This window comes from Sapajus apella, unplaced genomic scaffold (genome assembly GCF_009761245.1).
Source record: "Sapajus apella isolate SASKATOON/1434 unplaced genomic scaffold, GSC_monkey_1.0 scaffold1, whole genome shotgun sequence".
Lineage (NCBI taxonomy): Eukaryota > Metazoa > Chordata > Mammalia > Primates > Cebidae > Sapajus > Sapajus apella.
The window spans coordinates 60,977,900-60,996,715 of record NW_022436941.1 but is presented as its reverse complement, the minus strand read 5'-3'; the positions used below and the strand labels follow the sequence as shown (position 1 = coordinate 60,996,715).

The following is an 18,816-nucleotide window of genomic DNA, read 5'->3' as shown; positions in this document are numbered from 1 at the left end:
GCCCACAGCCCTGTCAAGGCCATCACAGCATGAGGCAAAGAGGCTCTGGCCATAGGAGAAGGTGGTGGGGGGCTTCCTCCTTGGACTCATTAGGTCTCTCAAAGGTCTACCTCTGGTAGGTACTCTTTGGATTTGATTCCCTTTAGGGCTTCCATCCCCAGAGACGAGTCTCATAGCAAAGTCGATGGCAACTTCACCTCAGGAGGTATCTTTTCTTTTCCCTCCTCCCTCCCCCCATGCTAGAAGGGTACATGATGGAAAAGGGTGGGCTCTTGTGAGAGAACAGCACATACCTTACCCCTCTCACTCACACATACAAACACTCAAAATCACTCAAGTCACAGAGCCTCCGAGCCTGGTATGTACTGAGGTAATGGGGAGAGCTTTGAATCAAACATGAACTTGAAGTTTAAAATGGAATCAGGATTTGTGGAGAAAGAATCTGATTGTACTTTGGGTCAGATGTTCACTCCTAGTACGACCCACCATGGCCAGGGCTGGGTCATCTAGTGTCAAAATGGCTACCAGGTAGCCACCCCATGAAGGAGGGAGTCAGGCTTAAAAGACAGGCAGAGAGGCCAGGCACGGTGGCTCATGCCTGTAATCCCAGCACTTTGGGAGGCTGAGGGGGGCTAATCACAAGGTCAGGAGTTCAAGACCAGTCTGGCCAACATGGTGACCAGTCATCTCTACTGAAAATACAAATATTAGCTGGGCATGGTGGCACGTTCCTGTAATCCCAGCTACCTGGTCGGGGTGAGGCAGGAGAATTGCTTGAACCAGACCTCGGAGGCGGAGGTTGCTGTGAGCCGAGATTGTGCCACGCACTCCAGCCTGGACTACAGAGTAAGACTCCGTCTCAAAAAGAAAAAAGACAGGCAGAGAGATGGTGAGCATGGCAGCCACCCCAGAGGCAGTTTTCCAGGAGTTTCTTTTCTTCCTGCTCAGAAATTGGGACACACTGGGAATGCTGAGCTTCTGAGAAGCTAAATAATGCTGCAGGTAGAAAGGAATAAAAAGAAGCAAGACAAAGAAAGGGAAGCTGAAAGACACACTTTACCGATCGAAATTTAGCCGGCCCAAGCTTATTCCTTCTTGGTTAATAGATTTCCTCCTGTAACTTCCACATTTTTATCTGCAGGTTTCTCCGTGTATGAGATACTTTACGTGGCCCCATAGAAATCATCTTTGACTAGCATATTACTAGAGCGACATGACGGTATTACAAAATGAAAGGAAAAACAACACAGGGACAATGAACTCTCTGGAGGAACACTGCGTTGGAAAAACTGAAAATGATTGCTAAGACACACGTAAGAAGAAACGGGAAAAAAGCACCAATATCTTAAGGGTATAGGACAAGAAATGGGAATTCTGTCACATCTGTGCCTGGAAAATAAGGGTGATACCCAGCACAACATGAAACGTGTATGATTACAGAAAAGCATCTCCAGGTAACTGCCCGGAGGTATTCACCTGTCGGAAACGTATGACTGTCAAGATGAATCAGAGCTGTGTAAATTAACCAGTGGGTACACTGTAGGCAGAAATATGTTTCAGAGAGAGAGGCTGCAGCCTTGGAATTGTGGGCGGGAGTAGGCGTGCAGAGAATGAAAAACAGAGCTAGGAAAGAGAACAAAACAAATTCCTAATTCTTTTCTTCAACTGCTTGTGCAATTCAGTAGCTGGGCTTAAGTTTCCAAACAGGATAAGAGATGGAAAGTAACAACATCACCTAAAGTACTAACATAACCTAAAGAATGGCTTAAATATTTTTGCATGTGAAAGGAAGTATAATCTGGAATAATGACTTTTGTTTTTTGAGACGGAGTCTCGCTCTGTTGCCAGGATGGAGTACAGTGGCGTGATCTCCGCTCACTGCAACCTCCACCTCCAGGTTCAAGTGGTCCTCCTGCTTCAGCCTCCCAAGTAACTGGGACTACAGGCGGGTGCCATCGTGCCCAGCTAATTTTTGTAGTTTTAGTAGAGACGGAGTTTCACCATGTTGGTCAGGCTGGTCTCAATCTCTTGACCTCGTGATCCGCTCACCTCGGCCTCCCAAAGTGCTGGGATTACAGGCGTGAGCCATCCCACCCAGCCCTAATGACATTTATTTTGAGGGAAACTTTAAACTGTGTTTCCTCAAGCACACTCAGGACTGGATTAATAAAACCAGGTAGAGTGATTAACAAGCCTACTCTCCAGTTCCTCGGCTTTATTTATGTTTCCAAATTTTAATAACCCAGTACCCTACATAATGATTCAGAGCAAAAAATAGGATCCAAGTCAAGGTAAAGTGCATATGAAAATATTTTTCTTACTAGATTGTTATGTTTCTAGGAAACTTTTGGATTTCCTGGAACTATTTTGTATAATTTTTTTTAAATCTACAATAATTCTTACATGACAGATTCTGCTAATGAAAGAGATGAGAAAATGTTTGAATACACAGAAAGCTTTCTGGAAGTAAGACCTATGACTCCATTGAATAGTAAAAGGGAGGAAGAACTATTTTTAAAGATATTTAGTATTAGAGTGGCCTAAATGTTGTAAATAAATCTGTACTTTTGAGAATTTGCCAACAATGTAATTCCTTTTTTTTCTTTTCTATTTATTTGTTTATTTATTTATTTATTTATCTGAGACAGGATATTGCTGAGATGTTGCCCAGATTGGTCTCAAACTCCCAAGTTCAAACAATCCTCCTGCCTCAGCCTTCCAAATAGCTGGGATTACAGGCATGTGCCATGGTGCCCAATTTATTAATGCAATTTGTCTACAAATGGAGTGGCTCATTCAAATATTTGCTGCTGTTGTCATTTGTCCATTCATTTGTTGACTCAGAAGCATTGAGTGTCTACTCCTGTGTGCAGACACTATGCCAGGTGCAGGGGTGGAAGGAGGAATAGAAATAATGGTTGTAACAACTACCATTTCCCAAGTGTTTATTACATGACTATCTCCTCGAACCTCACAACAAGAGAGTGAGCTACATATTATTATTTATGTTTTCCAGGAGAGGAAACTGAGGCTTGCCTGAACCCACCTAAACCAGACGGATGGAGCAAGAGTGAAGCCACAGGTGGGTCCAGCATCTACTGCTCTTTTTTTTTTTTTTTTTTTTTGAGACGGAGTTTTGCTCCTGTTCCCAGGCTGGGGTGCAATGGCGAGGTCTCAGCTCACTGCAACCTCCACCTCCCAGGTTCACCTCCTGCCTTGGCTTCCTAATTTTGCTGGGATTATAGGTGCCCGCCACCACGCCTGGCTAATTATTGTATTTTTAGTAGAGATAGGGTTTCATCATGTTGGCCAGGCTGGTCATGAACTCCTGACCTCAAGTAATCCACCCGCCTCAGCCTTCCAAAGTGCTGAGATTACAGGTGTGAGTCATTGCACCCAGCCTGCTGCTCTTAATCACTATATGCACACCTTCCTGCAAGAAGCTAATTAGTGTAGAATTTATTTCAAAATCTCTAGAAGCCAATATATTCTTGGCACATAGCAGATTCAATAAACAGTTGCTAAATCAATGGAAACTGAATCACCAAATTTGTATTCAATTTTGGTTTATTCGTGTAAAAGAATGTGTTACCTACTTACTCTGGTGAATGTGATTGTAAATAATTACAATTTCACGAATAGCTTGCAAATATTATGTTGGTCCCTATAACAGCCTTGTTACAGAAGCCAAGTCTGAAACTCCTGAGTAAATAGGTCTCAAGAGTAAGTTGCAGAATTTAGAAGTGTGTGTAATAGGATTCCGGAGCTTAACACTTCTCTCCCTCAACAGATTATTCATATTTTAGCCTTGGCTGAAGTTATGGGAGCTGTACAAGCTGATTGAAATTAAGTGTTTTATTTATTTATATATTTTAAAGAAAAACACTAATTTCTATCAGAGTGAAGGGCTAGGAAAGGTTTGGACACCTGGGTCCCTTTCCAGATCTGTGATGTGCTAGTGGTGCATGCCCCTCTGCACCTGATTCTGAAATAGGTTCAGAATGAACAATCTTCCAGCTGCCTGTGTGACTCTAAGACTCTCCTCTGGGGTACACAGACAGAGGTTATTGCAAGGGAACCTATTTCCATTGGGAAGGACTGTTTCCTACAATTGATCTGCCTGAAAACACACCTATGGTCCAGGTGTTGTGTGGGTTCTCACACCCACCTTTTCTTTAAGAATCATTTCCCACCACTTAAAAAACAACGCAAACAAAAACACACCTCCCACTCATCCCAAATCTTTCTATGGCACTTCAGCGTAAAACCTGGGATTGCCTTGAGAGGTAAAAACCCTGAGGTACCACGCATGCGGAGAATCCTAAATACTGGTGCTGAGAAAGTGAATGACTTTAAGGATCGATTAAATCTTTTTTTTTTTTTAGATGTGGTCTCATTCTGTTGCAGTGACACAACCAGAGCTGACTATAACCTTGAACTCCTGGGCTCAAGCAACCCTCTCACCCAGCCTCCCCAGTCGCTAGGACTACTGGTATGTACAACCATGTCATGCTACATTTTTTCTTTGTAGAAACAGAGTCTCACTACATTGCCCAGGCTGGTTAAACAATCTTTTTGCAAGTCAGGTTGTTCCCGATTATTTTCTCTCAATATAGTTGAAGCAGGACGTGTTAGCTGATGGAGCATTAGTTATAATTCTTGGTGATATATCACTGGATTATTTCTGATGTAAACCTTGGCATGAGTTCAGAGAATTAAGCGATGCTATGATAACAAAATACTCTTCTTTCCCATCTGCTTGTTTATGTGAACAAGGTTTCTCAGAACTTACATCTATAAAATAAGCAAGCACAGAATCAATACTAAGCTGTTTCATTCTAACAACAAATGATATTCAAATATGGATACATAAGTTAATTGAAGAAATAGTTCCACCCATCTAATTAAGAAAAGTATTTCTAATAAAATTTTTCTGTCCATTTTATAATTACATACCAGCATGTTTCATATATTTATATTTTTGATCATCCATATACTAATAATTATAATAACTTAATCCAGAGGAAATTTTTAACACTTTGCGACTTGAAATCACCAAAAATTTTTTATTTATGTATGTATTTAAGAAGGCATCTTGCTCTGTCACCCAGGCTGGAATACAGTGGCATGATCTCAGCTCACTGCAACCTCCACCAGCTGGGTTCAAACAATTCTCTTGCCTCAGCCTCCCAAGTAGCTGGGAATACAGGTGCCTGCCATCACACCTGGTTAATTTTTGTATTTTTAGTAATGATGGGGTTTCAGTATGTTGGCCAAGCTGGTCTCGAACTCCTGACCTCAAGTGAGCCTCCCGCCTCAGACTCCCAAAGTGCTGGGATTACAGGCATGAGGCACCGTGCCCGGCACCAAAAACTTCAAACATTTAAATTTAAAAGTATATACATAGTTGTAGGAAAGTTTGATAAGTCAACCCATAGAAAACGTTTGGACATAAAAATATATGACATTGTGAGGGAAAGGTGAAGTGGAATGAAAACACAAGTGTGGCCAGAAGCAGCTACTCATGCCTGAAGTCCCGGCTACTCCACAGCCTGGGAACATAGTGAGGCCCCATCCCAAGAAACAACAACAACACAAAGCAGGACTAGGCAGAAGAAATGGACACTGTAATATATTCCACTGTTAAAGATAAGCTCATTACTATGTTTTTTAGAGGAATGAAAGCAGAAATCAAATTGATTTGACATTTTGCTTCCAATTAATACAATTGTTTTTTTAAAAGTGTTGATTTACACTGTTAGAAATTCTGTCTTTGCAAATATCTAAACTTATGACTTCAAAAGAATTAATAACTTGAAAATATGTGAGGGTGTCAATTGTTTTAAAATTATGTGGAGTACTAAGGGAGCAAAAACATTTAAAAGTGGTTGTTATAAAAGATCTGAGGTTCATAGAAACTTTAAAGAATCTGTGGCTTCACTACTTCAAGGCTTCTAGTCAAAGAAATGAACACATTGTGATATCAAGTAAAAACTACCATTTCAGAAAACTATCCCATTAGTCCAATTAATGCTCACAGCACTTTATATGCAATCAAGTTTAATTAAAATGGCACTTATGAAAAAATCCACGTTCATAAATTTCAAGAACAAATTCTAGAGTTTGACATCAAATCCCTGTAAAATTCATTCACTCACTCACTCAACAAATTATTGAGCCCCTCTCCTAGGCGGAGCACCATGGGAGGCCCCAGGAATGCAGCCTGAACCACAGAGACCAGGGCCCTGCTCCTTGCTAGCAGTTCGGGGAAGGCAGTCTGTAAACAGGCAAGCACATCACGAAAATAATGTCAGATTGTGTTGAGTGCAGAGGAAAATGAAAACCAGGCAGAGTGCTAACAAGTCATTGTGGAGTGGAGACAGAATGGGATTTCCTGTGAAGCTAATGAAGCTGCAGTTTCAGAGCTCTTCATTTTCACAGGCCCCTTCTGAGGCCCTGGGAGGGACATTTGCACCCCAGGGTGAAGGCACACATATACATGCCTCCACATATACCCCATGCACACACACACAGACATACCCCACATGCCACACACACACCACACAGACACACCCCACTATACAAACACACCTACACACACTACATGCCACACCACACAACCAAAGCCAACACACTTGAAACACTCTAAAGTCTTACAACTCATATATGATAAAAGCATAATAGATTTCTCAGATTTTTACATCAATTTACATGACATTACCAACAATGAGTAATGAAGCTAAAGAAACTTTTTAAAAAATATATTAAAGAGATCTATTCTGAACCAATTTTTTTTCTTATTTATTTATTTTTGAGACGGAGTCCCACTCTATAGCCCAGGATGCAGTGCAATGGCACGATCGGCTCATTGCAACCTCTGACCCCGACTCCCAGGTTCAAGTGATTCTCTCGCCTCAGCCTCCTCAGTAGCTGGGATTACAGGCGACTGCCACAACACCCGGGTAATTTTTTTTGTATTTTTAGTAGAGACAGGGTTTCTCCATGTTGGCCAGGCTGGTCTCGAACTCCTGACCTCAGGTGATCCCCCCGCCTCAGCCTCCCAAAGTGCTGGGATTATAGGCGTAAGCCACCGCACCTGTCCCTGAAACCAAAGAAACTTTCCTAAACTATCGGTCACAAAAACACTTTTAAGGCCAGATGCGATGTTTCACACCTGTAATACCAACACTTTGGGAGGCCAAGGCAGGAGGATTGCTTGAAGCCAGAAGTTCGAGACCAGCCTGGGCAACTATGAGACACCCATCACTAAAAAATAAAAAATAAAATAAAAAATCAACAAAAACCACACCCTTTAGCCAGGCATGGTAGTACAGCCTGTAGTCCCAGCCACTGGGGAGGCTAAGGCAGGAAGATCTCTTGAACCCAGGAGTTCAAGGCTTTAGTGAGCTGTGACTATGCCTGTGAATAGCCACTGTGCTCCAGCCTGATTGACGTAGTGAAATTCTGTCTCTCAAAAACAAACACTCTGCAATCAATGATAACATGCTGAAGACTGAATTATCTCTTTACTTGCTGTATAGAAAATATCACACAATCATTTTCATATGAAGAGGTGATCAAAGAGGGGGATTTATTATTTTAAATAAGTGCTCACTTTTGTATAAATTTTTATATTCATAATTTTATATTCTTTTTTATATAAGCTTTATCTTCAACAAAACCTGTCTGGTCCCTGGGTAGAGCTACTTTAGAAGGAAGGATCTGGAAAGCCCTTCCTGAGTTACTGACCCAAATGAGCAGAACATTCCCAGAAGAGATTACAAGGGACAGGGTCTGGAGGGACAAGAAGCTGTCGTCCCCCACTGGAGAAGCCAATGTGCTGGGGTGGAGAGGGGCAGCAGCCAGCTCACTCAGAGCCTTGGAGCTGGGCAAGAAGTTTGGATCTCATACCAAACACAATTTGTGACCTTCTGATTCATAAACATAGCAGCATTGATATAAAAATTGCAGAATATTAAAAACAGCCCAAAGTCCTAATATGTATATACCGAAACATCTTTCCACTCCTAAGAAATAGAAATCGCTGTTTTCTTTGTGAAAAGTTACTATCTCTCAGTGGCTTAAAAAAAACAGAATAACATGATTTCTCAACTAAAGTAAAACAAAAATCTATTGGGCCTGACTAATTTTTTCACCAAACAACAAGCCCAAAACACTCTGTTTCTGTAAGGCATAAATTCTAAGGTCACAGATGTAACAAAAATATCTTATTTATTTTATTTTATTTTATTTTTTTGAGACAGGGTCTCGTTCTGTCACCCAGACTGGAGTGCAGTGGCACGATCACAGTTCACTGCAGTCTTGACTTTCCTGGGTTCAAGCAATCCTCCCACTTCAGTGGCCCAAGTAGCTGGGACTGCCGGTGCATGCCACCATGCCCAGCTAATTTTTGTATTATTAGAAGACATAGGGTTTTGTCATATTGCCCAAGCTGGTCTCAAGCTACTGTACTCAAGCAATCCACCCACCTCTGCCTCACAAAGTGCTGGGATCGCAGGCATGAACCACTGCACCTGGCCAACAATGTAATTTTCAAGTAAGTCTGAGAATACTAATCCATAAACTAATTACTAAAGAAGAACAACACAAGCAGAGCTATCTCTTTACAATGGGCTTTAAGGTCCTGGTAGTTATTTCCCTCCCTCTGTTCTGCCTTACCAGCTAGATACCTTCCCTACTTCCTTCCTCCCACCTTCATTCTCTCCACTGTTGCTTTCTTCTCTTCCTCTCTCCCTCCCACAAGTGTTTCTTGAGTGCCTGCTTTGTGCTAGGTACAGGTACACAGGCAACAAAGACAGATATCATCTTATCATCTTGTAGCCTAGCAAGGGAAACAGACATCAAGCAAATAATTTATTGACTGCAATGGTGGTGTTTGCTACTTGAAAGGGAGTTTGGGATGCCATAGGAGCATCTATCAGGGAACTAGTCTACTCTGCACAATCAGGAAAGCTCACTTTGGGGAAGTGGCCTCAAAGTTGCTGTCTCAAGGACCACTAATTCCAGGTAGAGGAACAGCATTTGCAAAGGCCATGAGATGGGGAACAGAATGGCCTTCGAGGAGCTAAAGAAGATTAAGCCAAAAGACAGAGGGACTGAAGATGAGGCAGGAGAGGTAGGCAAGAGTTCTGTCACAAAGCACCTTGCAGGCCATAAGGATTTTGGACTTCATCCTAAGAGCAATGGGAAAATGGTAAGTAGTTACACAAGTGGGTCAAATAGGACTTTTTGTGTTGTGACTGAAGCCATAGCTCCCTGTTACCTATCTGCCTAGCTGTAGAGGCAGCTGATATCACTGGGGTTTTATAAATCTATTCAGAGATAGCTATGTATACACATGTAAGTTTGCTATCTTTTCATCTGGTAATAATACATGGTAGCGTACTGTATACACTATCTTGAATCTTGTTTTATTAATGGTATTCTAGCAGTCATCCCATAACTGTGCCCACAGTTCTGCCTCCTTCTTCTTCCTCTAGACTAGATTGTCTATTGCATGGAAATACTATCACTCATTTAACTAGTATTTAATAGACTTTAGGTCATTTCCAGGCTTTTGCTACCACAAAAAAAAATACCACGGTGAATGTTCTTACGTATATCATTGGCCCATGTGGGGTAATATCTATCAAATTACTGGAAATGGGACTGCTAAGTCAAATGGTATGCTCATTTGGAAATTTGATAGATATTGTCAAAATGCCCTCCCTAGAAGTGGTATTAATTTACATAACCACCAGCAAAGATGTGACAGATAAAAAAAAAATTGGCATCTCAGTAGTTTTAATTTGCACTTCTAACAACAAAAATAAATAAATAAATAAATAAATAAATAAATAATTTGCACTTCTTTTATTAAAAGTGAGCCTGAGCATATTTGATCTAATTAAGAGCTAGTGCTTGTTGGAAATTAAAAATAATTAGGCTGAGAGCCAAGTAAAGGCTGGGAGCTGAAAATGACATTTCATTCGTTCAACAAATTTTGAGAAACAACTCTGCACTAGGCACACTCAAGGCACTGATGAACCCAGGTAGGTAAAGCCCAGTCTACTCCAGAAGAGCTCACATCTAACACAGGAGATGGAGGTACAATTAAATGCAATATGCTATTTTTAAAAAAAACAAGAAGATGGGCCAGGCATGGTTGGTCACGCCTGTAATCTCAGCACTTTGGGAGGCTGAGGTAGGCAAATCACTTGAGGTAAGGAGTTTGAGATCAGCCTGCCCAACATAGTGAAGCTCCGTCTCTGCTAAAAATACAAAAATTAGCCGGGCATAGTGACAGCCGCCTGTAATCCCAGCTACCCCAGATGCTGAGGCAGGAGAATTGCTTGAATCTCAGAGACAGAGGTTGCAGTGAGCCGAGATGGCGCCACTGCACTCCAGCCTGGGCAACAGAGCGAGACTCCATCTCAAAATAAATAAATGTATAAAAACAAGAAGAAGAACAAGAAGGAACACAGAAATATGGGAGCACAGAGATGAGCAACTAATGTGCCAGACACTCACATAAATTTTCTTAGAATATCTAATTTTTAAAAGGCAGGGAGTTGGGGGAAGCAAATGATTAATGCTTTTTAAATTTTAAGGCCTACTTGGGTTTCTTTCAAAACTTGGCTCTGTACATTAGCAAAAATATTCACAGTTGCTTTAATAGAACTAAGATTTTTTTAAGTGTTTTAACTAAAAATATGTCTGAAATTATGGCAAGATTTCCATCAAAAAAGACAGTAGAGGCTGCATGTGGTGGCTTATACCTGTAATCTCAGCACTTTGGGTGGCCAAGGTGGGGAGATTGCTAGCGTCAGAGGAGTTTGAGACCAGCCTGGGCAACAGAGAGAGACCCCATCTCTACAAAAAAATCACAAAATTTAGGCTGAGGGTGGCAGCTCATGCCTGTAATCCCAGTACTTTTGGAGGCCGAGGCTGGTGGATCACGAGGTCAGCAGATTAAGACCATCCTGGCTAACACGGTTACCCATCTCTGCTAAAAATACAAAAATTAGCCAGATGTGGTGGCATGTGCCTGTAGTCCCAGGTACTCGGGAGGCTGAGGCAGGAGAATCACTTGAACCAGGGAGGCAGAGGTTGCAGTGAGCGGAGATCATACCACTGCGTTCCAGCCTTGGCGACAGAGCAAGAGTTTGTCTCAAAAAAAAAAAAAAAAAAAAAAAAAAAATTTCCTGGACATGTTGTCGCATGCCTGGAGTCCCAACTACTCTGGAGGTTGAGGTAGGAGGGTCACTTGGCCAGGGATATTGAGGCTACGGTGAGCCCTGATCACACCGCTGCACTCCAACCTGGGGACAGAGTGAGATCCTGTCTAAAAGAAAAAAAAAGACAGTAGGGATGACACAAAGGGAGAAGGTATCTTGGTACACCGGTGATGACTGCAATTGCAAACTCTGGAGCCACAGTCAATTTTACACAGAGGTCCCCAGTTCAACCCACTGCTCTCACCCACCCCACCCTCCAGTTCACTCAAGGTGTGTTCTAATGGATCACTTTTGTCTTCAAGAAGCTCTTGTTTGAAAAGCAACATTCTATTATGTCTGTCTTGAGTTAGAGCCTTAGAAGAAACCACTACAGCACTTAAATATTGTTAAATATTTAATTTTTACTTATTTATTTTTTCTTAGAAATAGGGTGTCATTATGTCACCCAGGCTGGAGTGCAGCAGCACAATCACAGCTCACTGCAGCTCTAACTCTTGGGCTCAAGCCGTCCTCCTTCCTCAGCCAGTTACTCAGGTAGCTGGGACTACAGGCATGCACCACCAAGCCCAGCTAATTTTTTATTTTTGTAGAGATAGGGTCTAGCTACGTTGCCCAGGCTGGATGTGAACTCCTGGGCTCAAGCGATCCTCCCACCTCAGCCTCCTAAGTAGCTGGGACTACGGGCACACATTACCATGGTCTGCTTATTATCACCATTTTACAGATATGGAACCATCTTTCTTTCCCAGTGGCTCATAGTGTACAGAAACAACTAGAAATGTGGAACTGGAAAACCTCCTGTATCTGCCACTTTATTCAACAAATATTTTCCAAATGCAATTATGTGTCAGGTACTATTCTAGATACTAAAGCTATAGAGATGAAAAATTCATGATCTCTACAACCATCTAGGAAAAGGAGATAAACATTAAATATCCACAGTAAAATGTCAATCTTGCTGAGATAGGAATGAAACCCAAAAGAGGGAGCAGTTAATTTCCTGTGAAGAGCAAGAAAGGAAAGTTTCACAGAGGAAGGGATTCCGATTGTTGTGAAAGATGAATTGTGAGGATGGGATGGGAGAGAGTATTTCAGGAAAAGAAATCCTGGAAGCGAAATAACAGAAATTAAAAAGTAATGCCAGGCATGGGGGCTCACGCCTGTACTTTGGGAGGCTGAGGCAGCAGATCACTTGAGGTCAGGAGTTCAAGACCAATCTGGCCAACATGGCGAAGCCCCAACCCTACTAAACATACAAAAATTAGCTGGGTGTGGTGGCGGGAGCCTGTAATCCCAGCTACTTGGAAGGCTGAGGCAGGTGAATTGCTTAAACCCAAGAGGCAAAGGTTGCAATGAGCTGAGATTGCACCACTGCACTCCAGCCTGGGCAACAGAGCGAGATTTTATCTAAAAAAAAATTGGAAAGTAAATTAATAAAGATAAAACATATAAGCCAGACATGGTGGCTAACACCTGTAATCCCAGCACTTTGCGTGGCCGAGGCGGGCAGATCGAGGTCAGGAGTTTAAGTCCAGACTGGCCAATATGGTGAAACCCCGGCCCTACTAAACATTCAAAAATTAGCTGGGCATGGTGGCGGGCACCTGTAGTCCCGGCTACTCAGGAGGCTGAGGCAGGAGAATTGCTTGAACCTGGGAGGCGAAGGTTGCAGTGAGCTGAGATCTCGCCACTGCACTCCAGCCTGGGCAACAGAGTGAGACTCCAACTCAAAACAAAAAAAATTGTATATATATATATATATAGAGAGAGAGAGAGAGCATCTCTGCAACATTGTATAAAGGTAAAATATTTATTTATTCTTCAGCAAATAGTTTATAGTTCTTAATATATGCCAGACCTTGTACTAGGTACAAGAATAGAAAGAATAAAAGGGTGAAGAAAGCAAAGTTCTCTGTCCTCAAATTTTGAAGAGGAAAGAAATAAAGGGTATAATTTCAGAGAGTGATACATGCCACAACAAACACAAATCAGAATGAGGAGATGAGTGGTGGTTTCTCTGAAGAGTGTCACAAAAACAGTGCCCTGCATGAAGACAATACATGGAACTCTCAGGAAAGAGCATTCCCAGCAGAAGGGGCAGCAAGTGCAAAGGCCCTGAGGCAGAAATTCAGTTGGGTGAGTTGGAGGAACAGGAAGTGAGTCAGTGTGGCTGGACAGGGTAAGGGGGTCGGGGGAGGAGTAAGCAGGCGCAGACAGAGGCTGATATACCCATGCAAGAAGTTTAGCTTTTATTCTAGGTGCAATGGAATGCCACTGGAAGGCTTTGTTTTTTGTTTTTTGTTTTTGAGACAGTCTTGCTGTGACACCAGGCTGCAATGCAGTGGTGCAATCTCGGCTCACTGCAACCTCTGCCTCCAAGTTCAAGCAATTCTCCTGCCTCAGCCTCCTGAGTAGCTGGGACTACAGGCGAGTGCCACCACACCCAGCTAATTTTTGCATTGTTAGTAGAGACTGGGTTTCAATATGTTGACCAGGATGGTCTCGATCTATTGACTTCATGATCTGCCTGCCTCAGCGTCCCAAAGTGCTGGGATTACAGGCATGAGTCACCATGCCCAGCTGACCGCAGGAAGGTTTTAAGCAGGGAAAGATATGATCTACTTAGTTTTTTTTTTTTAAGATTATACTTGGGAGGCTGAGGCGAGAGGATTTCTTGAGCTCAGGAGTTCAAGGCTGCAGTGAACTATGATCGCGCCACTACACTCTAGCCTGGGCAACAGAGAAAGACCCTGTCAAGGAGAGGAGTAGGGGAGGGGAGGAAAGGGAGGAAAGGAGAGGGGAGAAGAAAGAAAAAAGAAAAGAAAAACTTCTCTGACTAGTTTTGTGAAGAATGGACTAGAGGGCATAGGAGTGAAAGTCATTGTAGGTTCAGTGGGTTCCTTAAATGATGAAACAGATTCAAAATGGAATTATTAATATCTTCCCTTCCTACTTTCATCTATTGTACTGCCCAACTCTTTTACAGATCATTACATCTCTATCAGTCAGGGTCTAGTCAGAAAAATAGAACCTACGCTAGGTAATTCAGTTGACGGAATTTTACATGGGAAGCTTGCTTACAAAGCTATCCAGAAAAATGGAAAGAGAAAACAGAAAAAGTGGAGGCAACTCAGAACTAGCACTGGTAGGAAGCTGCTACCACCTCGAGGGCTGAAGCAGCACAGAGGCGGTGGTGTCATGGCACCCAAGAGCCAAGGCCACTTATACAGATTGGATGGGTGTCCCTTCAAGATCTTATGTTGAAATGTGACTTCCAGTGTTGGAGGTGGGCCTAGCGGGAGGTGTTTGGGTCATGGGGGCGGATCCCTAAGGAATAACATGTTGATCAGTGAGTTCTCACTCTGGTAGTTGTAAGGTTGATTAAAGCTGGTTGTTTAAAGGAGGGTGGCACCTCCCCCCTCTCTCTTGCTTCATCTCTCACCGTGTGACATGCCCACTACCCCTTCACTTTCCACTATGATTGTAAGTTTCCTGAGGCCCTCACCAGAAGCAAATGCCAGCACCGTGCTGCTTGTACATCCTGTAGAACCAGCCAAATAACCCTCTTTTCTTTATAGATTACGCAGTCTCCAGTATGTCTTTATAGCAACACAAAATGGATTAACACAGCCACCTGGGGGAGTTGAACTTCAAACGACAATAGCAGCTAAACATACAAAGAAGACTCAGCCACTGCTGGTAATAACGCTGGAGTAGGGAGACCAGGAGAGACACCTTGGCTTCTCCTCTCCTACCTCCTTTTTGGCTGTTTCCAACCAGAAGCCAGTTGAAATCGAGCTAGGAAATACGGTTTTCAGGGGTCTGCTCCCCAAGATGCAGAGCAGGGAAAAGGCAGGGAATCTGAGAGCTAAATAATTGGCACACTAGCCAGCCAGTTGACCTTCCCAGAATTTCTGAACCATTATTCAGTCACTATGACCTGTTGATTCATCCTCCCACTGCCTCTCTTCTCTAACCTGTAGCTACTGACTCAGTTCAAGCCCTTATCGTCTCACCCAGACAATGCAAACAGATTTCTAACTTGTTTCCCCACCTCTACTCTCTCCCAACCCCAAATGCCCTCCATGTAGCGTGGACCTCCAGAATCAGTTTTTAAACAGAGCTATGTCCCAGTCTCTACCTACAGTGAAAATTCAGTTCCTCTGGGCCTTTGGTAGTCTGGCTCCAGCATCACTTTCCCCCAAATCTTCCTGTAAATATGCTGTGTTTCAGCCACAAAAGGAGAACTCAAGACTTCCCAAACATGGCATGTTCTTTCATGCCCACATCCTTTGTTCGCACGACTTGGAATTCTCTTTTTGAAATTATTTCTTCCTCCTGAAATCTTTTAAATCTTAAAAGTTATCTTCTAAAGGAAAACTGGTCCAGCTCCCCCAGGCAAAATGAATTATTCCTTATGCTGCGTTCATTCATAGCAAGTAATTCATACTGCTAATATAGTTTACTTATCACATCACATTGGTACCGCTAGTGTAGAGCACTTTTTTTCTTTTGGAGACAGAGTCTTGCTCCGTCACCCAGGCTGGCATGCAGTGGCATGATCAGCTCACTGCTGCCTTGACTTCCTGAACTCAGATACTTCTCCCACCTCAGCCTCTCAAGTAGCTGGGACCCAAGCACGCACCACCACGCCCACATAGAGCGCTCTTTACATTACATTCTAGTTTGTTTTAGAAGTCTCCCTGATCTCCATCAGGGACCCAGGGCCTGCTTTTGTAAATGAAATTTTATTGGAACACAGCCGCACCCATTTGTTTTCATATTGTCTATGGCTGCTTTCACAGACAACAGCAGAGTGGAGTACTTGGGACAGAAATGGCATAGCTCCCAAAGTCTAAAATCCCTGGTCCAGTAAGTTTGCCAACTCCTATCTTTGACGGTTCCTTGAAGGGATTCCCAGATCTTAGCCCAATATCTAGCAGATAGATAGATGCTCTGTAAATGTTGATCAAATTATCTAGAAAGATGCAAGTACATATGTTCAAGAATAAGAGAAAAGGCCAAAAACACAAAGGAACATTTAAGGATACTGGCAAGGGGAGGCCAGAGCAATTGGGCAAGAGAAAAAAATAAAGAACATCCAAATTAGAAAGCAAGAAGTCAAATTAGACCTGTTCACAAGTAACATGATCTTAGAAAAGCTTCCTGAAGTGGAAATGAAAAAAAAAAGTTTTGAAAAAGAAAGAAAAGCCTAGACTCCACCAAAACAACTTTTAGAACTAATAAACAAATTCAGTAAAGTTACAGTATACAAAAAAATCAATAGCAACTGATTGTATACACCAACAGCAAAGAATGTGGAAGAGAAACCAAGAAAGCAATTCCATTCACAGTAGCTACACATAATGTAAAATACCTATGAATCAATTTAACCAAAGAAGTGAAAGATCTATACCAGGGACTGGGCTTAGTGACAGGTGCCTATAATCCCAGCTACTCAGGAGGCTGAGGCAGGAGAATTGCTTGAACCTGGGAGGTGGAGGTTGCAGTGAGCTGAGATCGCACCACTGCACTCCAGCCTAGGCAACAGAGCAAGACTCTGTCTCAAAACAAAAACAAAAACAAAAAAAAACTATACAAAGAAAACTGGTGAAAGGGACACACACACACACACACAAATGAAAGGGTATTCCATGCTCATGGACTGGAAGAATTAATATTATAATGATAATGGTACCCAAAGCAATTTACAGATTCAGTGCAATCCCTATCAAACTACCAATGACATTCTTTACAGAAACAGAAAAAAATTCCTGAAATTAATATAAAACCTCAAAACACCCCAAATAGCCAAAGCGATCCTGAGTAAAAGAACAAAGCTGGAGGCATCACACCACCTGACTTCAAGAATACAGGCTGGGTGTGGTGGCTCACACCTGTAATCCCAGCACTTTGGGAGGCCGAGGCAGGAGGATCACTTGAGCCCAGGAGTTCGAGGCCAGTTTGGCCAACATGGCAAGACATCGTCTCTACTAAAAATACAAAAATTAACCTGGCAGTGGGGACGCCAGTAATGCCAGCTACTCAGGAGGCTGAGAATCACTTGAACCCAGGAGGTGGAGTTTGCAGTTAGCTGAGATTGCACCACTGCACTCCAGCCTGGGCAACAGAGTGAGGCCCTGTCTCAAAAAAAAAAAATAAATAAAAATAAAAATATATATACACAGACACACACACACAAACATACACACACACGTATAACAAGGCTATATTAACCAAAACAGCGTAGTATTGGTTAAAAAAGAAAAAAAAAAGAAAGAAAGAAAGGAAAAAAAAATAGGCCGACAGACCAATAGAGCAGAATAGAGAACCCAGAAATAAATTCACATATTTATAGCCAACTGATTTTAAACAAAGGCACCAAGAATATACACTGGGGAAAGGATACCCTCTTCAGTAAATGGTGCTGGGTCCACCAGCCTCTGGACAAGTCTTTCCACCAGAGCCTCATTCTCTTCTGGGAGGTTCTCTGTATCCCCTTGTCCTCCTTCTCCCAGGCAGGGACAGAATAAGCGTTTGTAGGGAGTTTTCAAAAATAAATACATATACTGGGGAAATTGGATATTCATAGCCGGGCACGGTGGCTCACGCCTGTAATCTCAGCACTTTGGGAGGCCGAGGCGGGCGGATCACCTGAGGTCAGGAGTTCAAGACCAGCCAGGCCAATATGGTAAAACCCTGTCTTTAAAAAAAAAAAAAAGAAAAGAAAAGAAAAAAGCTTTTCTCTACTCGCACACGGTGTGGTGGCAGCAGGCGCGGCCTCGAGATGCAGAACGACGCCGGCAAGTTCGTGGACCTGTAGGTGCCGCGGAAATGCTCCGCCAGTAACCGCATCCTCGGTGCCAAGGACCACGCATCCATCCAGATGAACGTGGCCGAGGTCGACAAGCTCACAGGCAGGTTTAACTGCCAGTTAAAACTTACGCTGTCTGCGGGGCCGTACGTAGGATGGGTGAGTCAGATGATTCTATTCTCCGATTGACCAAGGCTGATGGCATCGTCTCAAAGAACTTTTGACTGGAGAGAATCGCAGATGTGGAGTATTTGTCATGAATAAATAGTGAAAACCTAAAAAAAAAAAAAAATGGATATTCATGTACAAAGGAGTGAAACTTGGACCCCTATCTCTCACCATATACAAAAATCAACTCAAAATGCATTAAAGACTTAAATGTAAGAAACAAACTATAAAACTGCTAGAAGAAGACATAGGCAAAATAAGACATTGGTCTGGGCAAAGATCTTTTGGTGTAAGATTTTAAAAGTGGCCCAGCACAGTGGCTCACGCCTGTAATCCCAGCACTTTGGGAGGCCAAGGTGGGCAGATTACCTGAGGTTGGGAGTTTGAGACCAGCCTGACCAACATGGAGAAACCCCATGTCTCTACTAAAGTTTAGTAGAAACCCCGTCTCTACTAAAAATACAAAATTAGCTGGGTGTGGTGGCACATGCCTGTAATCCCAGCTACTTGTGAGGCGGAGCAGGAGAATCGCTTCAAACTGGGAGATGGAGTTTGTGGTGAGCTGAGATCGCGCCATTGCACTCCAGCCTGGGCAAA

The 18,816-nt window shown here is 42.7% G+C and overlaps 1 long non-coding RNA gene and 1 pseudogene across 2 annotated transcripts; both read left to right on the top strand.

The window, feature by feature from the left end:
* The first annotated feature begins 10,735 nt into the window (after window positions 1-10,735).
* LOC116562256 lies at window positions 10,736-17,191 on the top strand. The gene is made up of 3 exons (XR_004273861.1): window positions 10,736-10,751; window positions 11,661-11,667; window positions 17,114-17,191. It is a non-coding gene; the product is annotated as an uncharacterized LOC116562256 (long non-coding RNA).
* Window positions 17,192-18,001: 810 nt separating this feature from the next.
* On the top strand, window positions 18,002-18,343 carry LOC116562157 (annotated as a pseudogene). Its single transcript, XR_004273832.1, has one exon. The product of XR_004273832.1 is annotated as a 40S ribosomal protein S21 pseudogene (transcript).
* Window positions 18,344-18,816: the final 473 nt, after the last annotated feature.